Here is a 7,991-nt window from a genome sequence, read left to right as displayed (position 1 = left end):
GGCTCGGGGCGGCGACAGGGTAAGAGAGAGGGGGCGGCGGAGGGGTTTATAAAGGAGGGGGGTGGTGCTTGGAGGAGGGGGCAAGGCGGCGGGGCTCCCGTGCTCGAGCCGGACATGGTGCGATGGCGCCGCTGGCGTACGCGGGGAGGAGACGCGGGGGTGGGCCGGCGGCTCGGCTGGGCCTCGGCCCGGTAGGGCGCGGCGCAATTTTTATTTTTATTTTTAAAAACGTTCCGCCGAAAAATTCGTAGAAAAATAAATACAAATCCAAAAAAGATAAAACAAAATTTCCCCGTCTAGTTAGAATATTTAGAACAGGGTGAACATTTTTTTGACACAAAAATAAGTTTTTGAAAACATGCTATATTTTTAATGCAATTAAAATTGCAAATAAAATCCAATAAATGATTTTAACATTTTTCCTCCAATATTTCAATTGTTTTGGAGAAGTCATATTTCTTCCTCTCATTTATTTTTAAAATGAAGTACTTTTCCGGAGAGAAAATAATTAAAACCAAAAATCCTCGTTTTATTATTTGATGAAAATCAAATATGAAACTTCGAGAAAATCCCCAACTCTCTCCGAGGGTCCTTGAGTTGCTTAGGATTTATCGAGGATTTGTCAAATTGCGATAAAATTATGATATGCATGATGATCTATGTATAACATACCAAATTGAAAATTTGGGATGTTACAAACCTACCCCCCTTAAGATGAATCTCGCCCTCGAGATTCGGGTTGGCTAGAAAACAGGTGGGAGTGGTCCTTCCGTAGATCTTCCTCTCGCTCCCAGGTGGCTTCATCTTCCGTGTGGTGACTCCACTGGACTTTGCAAAACTTGATAACCTTACTGCGGGTAACTCGGCTGGCATACTCAAGAATCTTAACTGGTTTCTCCTCATAGGTCAAATCACTTTCCAGCTGAATCGCTTCCAGCGGCACAGTATCTCTCAGTGGTATCTCAGCCATCTCTGCGTGGCACTTCTTCAACTGAGAAACGTGAAATATGTCATGAACTCCAGACAATCCTTCGGGCAATTCCAGCTTGTAGGCAACCTCTCCCATACGTTCCAGAACTCTGTATGGTCTGATAAAACGGGGTGCTAACTTTCCCTTAACTCCAAAGCGCTTCACTCCTCGAAGTGGTGATACTCGAAGATAAACTCTGCCTCCGACTTCGTGAACTGTCTCCTTTCGTTTAGAATCAACATAACTCTTCTGCCTGGACTGGGCTACTTTGAGCCTATCGCGAATCAACCTCACTTTCTGTTCAGACTCCTTAATCAAATCTGGTCCAAATAACTGACGGTCTCCAACTTCGTCCCATAACAATGGTGTTCTACACCTCCTCCCGTACAAGGCTTCAAAAGGGGCCATCTTCAAACTGGTTTGATAACTGTTGTTATACGAAAACTCTGCATAGGGCAAATTGTCGTCCCAACTAGATCCATAATCTAGTGCACAAGCTCTCAACATGTCCTCCAAAATCTGGTTGACTCTCTCGGTCTGTCCATCTGTCTGTGGGTGAAAAGCTGTACTAAATTCTAGCCTGGTTCCCAATGTTTCATGTAACTGCTTCCAAAACTTCGAGGTAAACTGGGTTCCTCTATCTGATAGAATGGTCCTCGGAACTCCATGCAAACATACGATCCTGGTCATGTATATCTTTGCCAACTTAGCACTGGTGTAAGTGGTCTTCACTGGAATGAAATGAGCCACTTTCGTCAAACGGTCGACTACAACCCATATTGAGTCATAGCCTGAACGAGTCCTTGGTAATCCTGTGATAAAATCCATCCCTATTTTATCCCACTTCCATTCGGGTATCGGCAATGGTTGTAGCAATCCTGCCGGCTTCTGATGCTCTGCCTTCACTCTCTGACATACATCACAAACTGCTACATACTCTGCAATATCCTTCTTCATTCCGGTCCACCAGAAAGTATTCTTCAGATCCAAATAAATCTTGGTATTTCCTGGGTGAATCGAGTACGGTGAATCATGGGCTTCTTGCAAAATCAACTTCCTGATCTCCGGATCTTTTGGCACATAAACGCGGTCCTCAAACCATAAGGTATCGTGCTCGTCCTCACGAAATCCCTTGGCTTTTCCTTTGCTCATTTTCTCCTTTATCTCTTCAATCTCCTTGTCTGTCTTCTGAGCTTCTCTGATCCTTTCCATCAAGGTAGACTGAATCTCCAGTGTCGCTAAATAGCCTCTAGGGACTATTTCCAAACATAGTTCGCAAAGGTCCGCGGCTAACTCCTGAGGTAACTCTCCTGTCATGAGGGTGTTGACATGACTCTTGCGGATCAACGCGTCTGCTACTACGTTAGCCTTTCCTGGGTGATAATGCAATCTCATATCATAATCCTTAATGAGCTCCAACCATCTCCTCTATCTGAAGTTTAACTCCTTCTGCGTGAAAATATATTTCAAACTCTTGTGATCCGTGTACACCTCACAATGGTTTCCGATGAGAAAATGTCTCCATGTCTTCAACTCATGCACCACGGCTGCTAACTCAAAATCATGCATAGCATAATTCTTCTCATGGGGTTTAAGTTGTCGTGAAGCATATGACACCACTCTTCCTTCCTGCATAAGCACTGCTCCAAGTCCTCGACGAGAAGCGTCGCAATAAACTTCATAGTCCTTGCGTTGATCTGGTAGAATCAACACGGGTGATGTAACCAATCGTTTCTTCAACTCCTGGAAACTAGCTTCACAATCCTCAGTCCAATTGAATTTGGTGTCCTTCTTCAATAGCTCAGTCATGGGCTTAGCAATCTTCGAGAAATTCTCGATGAACCTCCGGTAGTATCCTGCAAGTCCAAGAAAACTCTGGATTTCTCCAACTGTCGTGGGTGATTCCCAACTTGTCACTGTATCAACCTTGGCAGGGTCTACTGCTATTCCTTCTCCAGAATAACATGTCCAAGGAATCCAATTTCCATCAGCCAAAATTCACACTTGCTGAACTTGGCGTATAACTGATGTTCTCTGAGCTTCTCAAGTACCAATCGCAAATGCTCCTCATTCTCTTCCTCATTCTTGGAAAAGACTAAAATATCATCAATGAACACCACGACGAACTTATCCAAAAACTCCATAAACACTTTGTTCATCAGGTTCATAAAATAGGCAGGTGCGTTAGTCAGACCAAATGACATAACGGTATACTCATACAGTCCATATCTGGTGGTAAAAGCCGTCTTAGGTATATCCTGCTCTCGAATCTTTAACTGATGGTATCCTGATCGTAGGTCGATCTTGGAAAATACTTTAGCTCCTTGTAGGCGGTCAAACAAATCATTTATCATTGGCAGCGGGTACTTGTTCTTGATGGTCACTTCATTCAATCCACGGTAATCAACAACCATCCTCAGCGATCCATCTTTCTTCTCCACTAGAAGTACTGGTGATCCCCAAGGTGACGAACTTGGGCGAATATAGCCTTTATGCAGTAACTCCTTGATCTGCTTCTTAATTTCCTCCAAATCTTTTGCGGGCATCCTGTACGGTCTCTTAGATATTGGCCCTGTGCCTGGCAAAAGTTCAATCATAAACTCAATGTCTCTATCTGGTGGCATGCCTGGCAACTCTTCTGGAAATACATCCGGATAATCTTTCACCACTGGTACTTCCTCTTGTACAACTCCTGATAAGGAATTCACTTGAGTCCTCTTCGGCATATGCCGGGATACATACTTGATCCTTTTTCCTTCTGGGGTGGTAAGCAAAATCGACTTGCTGGCACAATCGATGTTTCCTCCATACAACGATAGCCAATCCATTCCCAAAATCACATCCAAACCTTGCGACTCCAAAACTATTAGGTCTGAGGGGAAAACATGCCTACCAATGGCCAATGGCATCTGAAAACATCCTTGGCTTGCCATATACTCTGCTCCTGGCGAGGTTACTAACATAGGTGTTCTGAGAACTTTGGTGGACAGCTTAAACTTATTCACAAATCCCCTTGATATGTATGAATGCGATGCACCAGTATCGAAAAGAACGGTTGCAGTAAATGACTTAACCAAAAACTTACCTATTACTGCATCAGGCTGAGCTTCAACCTCCTCCACGCTCACGTGGTTTACGTGTCCTTTGTTGAACTGGTTCGGCTTCTTCCCAGAGCTTCCATTACCATTTCCATTTTGGGCTTCAGGACAATCAGTTGCATAATGTCCAGTCTTCTGGCACTTGAAACAGGTAGCATGACTTAGATCCCTCTTGGCTGGGGTAGATGGGTTGGTGCGGTTGTGTCCGTTGGTTCCTCCATTCCCATTACCATTCTTGGAGCCATTATGGTTGTGCGAACTACCTCCTCCATGGGTATGCTGAAACTGTCCTCCCGGTTTCGGGGCAAACCGTGGTTTCTGCTGAGCTCCAGAGTTATACTTCCCTTGTCCATACTTCCTCTTGCGGTTTTCAATCTGCTGTTGCTTCCCTTCAATCATGAGAGCTCTATCTACCAGCTCCTGGTAGTTGTTGAAGGTTGCTACCATCAATTGCATACTCAGTTCATCATTCAGTCCTTCCAAAAACTTCTCCTGCTTGGCTGCATCTGTAGCAACGTCATCTGGTGCATAACGTGCTAACTTACTGAAATCCTCCACATACTGGCCTACGGTGCGTCCTCCTTGGCGTACGTTGCGAAACTCACGCTTCTTCATAGCCATAGCTCCTGCTGAAACATGTGCTGTACGGAAAGCTTGTTGAAACTGGTCCCATGTGACAGTGTCAATAGGGTGTGTGGCGGTATAATTCTCCCACCATGATGCTGCGGGTCCATCAAGCTGATGTGCGGCAAAACGCACTCTTTCCGCATCTGTGCATCCTGTAGTGGTCAACTCCCTTCCAACTTTGCGGAGCCAATCATCTGCAACAATCGGCTCGGTGCTACTGGAAAACACCGGCGGGTTTAGCCTTAAGAAACGGGCTAAGTGATCAACAGGTGGTGGTGGCGGTGGGTTGTTGTTGTTGCCTTGGTTCTGCACTAACACTTGCATCAGGGCATTCTGTTGCTGAATCAACTGGGTGATCTCTGGTGGGAAAACAAATCCGGGGTCGCGTCTCGGAGGCATCTGATAGGTTAGAAAAGATGAGAGTTAAGAATAGAATGAGGTCTAGAGGGGAAAACACTACCCATATGCTCATGAGACAAATACAATCAATATCACTGCATCCATTCAAACAAGGCATAACAATCGATCTAACTAGCGTTACAAAGTGCTTGAACTATACTATTAAATGGAGGAAAACTACTACTGATATGGTGGTCTACTAGAAATTCTGATCAGTTGAAGACTCCATGATGTCTGCTCCAGCTTCATCAACAAAGTCATCTTCACTTGGTTCCGAGTCGGTGTCGTCGATGATGATGTAGTTATCCGGACAAGTGCATTCGTCATCTTCTGCTTTTGGCACTAGATTTCCCATGAATACTCCAATCTTCTTCTCCAGGTCGTCATTCTTCCCTACTAGTGCGACGATTTCCTCCATATAATCCTCGCGTGTTGCCTTGAGTTCTTCCTCCAGCTCCTTGATCTTCGTCAATGCCTTCTTCAGTTCTTCCTTGTCCGTGCACATCTGGTTCTCCTGGCGACGAATGTGTTGGTTTTGCTCCTGGATGAAAGCTGCGATTGATCCATCCTTCTTGGTTCTGATCATCTCCCATTGCGCGTCCCGGCGTCCACAAATTTGATAAATTGTATCCTTAAGCTCCTGGTGGTAGACTTCTCCAATGCGTCCCATAGCGATGTGGGCTGCCATGCTCTTCCCTAAACTCCAGGTTGGTGCTTCGAAAACCTATCTTATGGGTTCAGTAACTGGCACAAACGTCCTTCCTGGAATGTGAACTTGAATCTTCCAGCTCTCCTCTTCGGGTAATGTGGCGTTGTAGGTTCCGGTGATGCTTGGTATTCCTATGTTCAAGTACTTGGTGACTTCCTTCAAGTGTCGACCAAAAGGCGTGTCTTCATCGGGTTGCATGAACTTGCTCCTTGCATCCGCCATTCCTAAAAGAGTAGAAAGTGGAGAGGGTCAGAAATGAGAAGAGAGAAGTGTTCTAGGGCTTAAGCTTAGTGGTCGTGTCCTACAGTCAGCGTGTGCTCTGATACCACCTTTGTAGCGACCAGACCTCAAATGGTCTGTGCTGCTGTGCACCAGTGTCATCCCTGGATCAGTAATGCTGACACGCACAGTACAAATGGAGGATTTATAACAGAGTAGCAATCACACACTTATTACATCGAATATCTCCAAAGAGAATAAGTATGTTAAATATGGCTTAAGACCATCTAAATACGATAACAGCGGAAGACTTGGAAGATAAGTGAGTCCATCAACTCCAGCGGCATCACTGAGTATAAGACCACGACCTAAGGCACCTTACTCGTCGTCTGAAAAGTCTGCAACATGAAACGTTGCAGCCCGAAAACGGGTCAGCACATGGAATATGCTGGCAATGTAACACATAGAGATTAATGAACAAGAATAAGACTATACTACATGCATATATGGCTGGTGGAAAGCTCTACGGTTAAAATTTTTGCGGAAAGCCAATTTTTCCCTACTGCAAAGGAATAAATTTTATTTAACTATCATGGTGGTTGTGAAACATTGAGATGGTTGACATCATCTCAATCCCAATTAAGAATCATCATTAACCCAACAAAATTAATTAAACGTAACATGGTGATGAGATTCAAATGATAATCCAGGTACTAGATACTCAAGTTGTCCATAACCGGGGACACGGCTAACCATGATTAGTTTGTACACTGTGCAGAGGTTTGTGCACTTTTCCCCACAAGACTCGATCGCCTCCGCTTGATTCTCGCACTACATGATGTTTGAGAAACGGATGACCGAGACACAGCCTTTCAGGAACAATCACTCTTTACTCCGGGTGGACAGTTACACCTACTTTCCCCTACATATGCTAGCCCACCTCTTCAAGAGATCATGTACCCTACTCAACTATGCTAGAGCCCATAATAGCTTGTGGCTGCACACGGAAGTTTCTAGCATGAATAATCTTATGATCCCTTTGAGCCTAGGTGGCGGTCCTTATACAAACAGACAACACTGGATTCTCCAGGTGCCTCAATCCACCCAGATGTGAGTTTTAGTTGCCACCTTAAGTAAACCATTATTAAAAATCTCACATCTGTCATGAATATCACTCAAACCCAATCCACGTCTACGAGCATAGCTTGGCAATATAATAGCAACGTAGAAGTAACTCCCAAGGGTTTGATAAAAGAACAGGTAATAGGTACTACCTCAACTACTTCCCAATGCCCACAATTTAATTAGATCCTAACCATGCAATGTTTGAGGAATAGATCTAATGCAATAAAAACTGGGTATGGAAGGTATGATCAAAGTGTTACTTGCCTTGCTGATGATCCGCGAAACCTAGCGATTCGAAGTAACAAGCGGCACACTCCGGGTACTCTATCGCAAACAAACAAGCAAACAATAAGTACTCATCTAATGCACAGGTAAAACTCGAATGAAAGATCCAACCAGAAAGTTCAACTTAAGAACTCCGGTTTGCAAAAAGAATCAACTCGAACGAAACAACGAAAGTCAAACGGCGAAAGAAACAAACTTCGTTTACTAATCTGGATCTAGGTCAAATTTTACAGTAGCAAAAACTTGTTTGAGTAGGTTAAACGGAAAGAGAATTTCGAGACGAAACTCTAGGCGCTTGAATCGCCTGATTCCGATAAATGAGCGAAAAGTTAAACAGAAACGAAGATTCGATCAGAAATCGAGATCTGAGATAATCGCGGAAAAATCCGACGAAAAAGAAAAACGGACGAACGGTTAAAGAACGGACGTTCGTTAACAGAGAAAATCCGACGAATGCGTTCGTTAAAATGAACGGGTCGGTGAACGTTCACAAAATACAAAACCGAAGAAAATAAACCGATCTAGGGTTTTTTTTAAACGAACGATTTTTTTTAAACAA

This window comes from Triticum aestivum, chromosome 2D (genome assembly GCF_018294505.1).
Source record: "Triticum aestivum cultivar Chinese Spring chromosome 2D, IWGSC CS RefSeq v2.1, whole genome shotgun sequence".
Taxonomy (NCBI): domain Eukaryota; kingdom Viridiplantae; phylum Streptophyta; class Magnoliopsida; order Poales; family Poaceae; genus Triticum; species Triticum aestivum.
The sequence above is the reverse complement of the archived record's forward strand: the minus strand, read 5'-3'. Positions refer to the sequence as shown.